This window comes from Myotis brandtii, unplaced genomic scaffold, assembly GCF_000412655.1.
Source record: "Myotis brandtii unplaced genomic scaffold, ASM41265v1 scaffold247, whole genome shotgun sequence".
NCBI classification, from domain to species: domain Eukaryota; kingdom Metazoa; phylum Chordata; class Mammalia; order Chiroptera; family Vespertilionidae; genus Myotis; species Myotis brandtii.
Genome location: NW_005359352.1, coordinates 1,526,897 through 1,527,843, shown reverse-complemented (window position 1 = coordinate 1,527,843; position 947 = coordinate 1,526,897). Strand labels below are relative to the sequence as shown.

Genomic DNA, 947 nt, shown 5'->3' with positions numbered 1-947 from the left:
CGCGGGCCTGGGAGGGTGAACTGGGGCAGAGCCCGAAGCCGCACGCGTGGCTGGGCACTCAGCTCGCAGGGCTTCGGGCTGGGCCATCCGGGGACTCACCTCACCCGTACACCTGCGCCCCGTTCCCCTCACAGCCAAGACCCTGAGCAGTAACGACCGTCCGTTCTCCTCTGCAGATGGGAGCCCAGGCTCAGGAGGCGAGGCACCTGCCCCGTCACAGCCAGGGGTGACCTGGCCCGCAGGCCCACCGGGTTCAGTGCCCTCAGCATCCCCCCCCCCAGGCCCCAAGGACAGGGTGCAGGGGGCACGTCTCCGGGTCAGGGGTGGGAGACGGGATGTCACGTGCGCTGACTCGTCTCCAGGAGGAGCGTGTTGGGAACATTCATGCTTTCTGTCCAGGTCACACGGCCCGGCCCCTGCGGTCACCTCTCCGGTGAAGAAGGGGGTTCACCAGTGGGGGGAGCGGGGGGCTGCCTGCACGGAGGTAACACAGCACTGCCGGTGTCAACGTTAGAGACACGCACACCTGCGCTTATTGAGCCCAACTGTCGACAATCGCCAGGAACAGGATCTCAACAGACTGGGAGAATGCTCTGGGGATGGCGGTCTCGCGCCTTGTTCTGTACATGACAGTCCAGTCACAGGAGGGGCCGCAGGCGGGTTACCGGAGCTCCATGGGTGACGGATTAGGGGGGCGAGAGAAAGCAAAGTGGGGGTGGCTCTGGGACTGGATAAGCCAGTGGTTCTCCACCTTGGCTGCACATTAGAATCCCCTGGGAATCTTTTTAAAATCCTGATTTCTGGGCCTCATCCTCTGGAAATTCTGTTTCTTTGTTACTCATGTTGTGGCCCCACCCCATAACAAAGAAACAGAATTTTCGGAGGATGAGGCCCAGAAATCAGGATTTTAAAAAGATTCCCAGGGGATTCTAATGTGCAGCCAAGGT

The 947-nt window shown here is 60.9% G+C and overlaps 1 long non-coding RNA gene across 1 annotated transcript in view; it reads left to right on the top strand.

Moving 5' to 3' along the window:
• The window catches only part of LOC106726280, a 17,911-nt gene that overhangs the window by 12,508 nt on the left and 4,456 nt on the right, over positions 1-947 (top strand). The window lies entirely within an intron of this gene.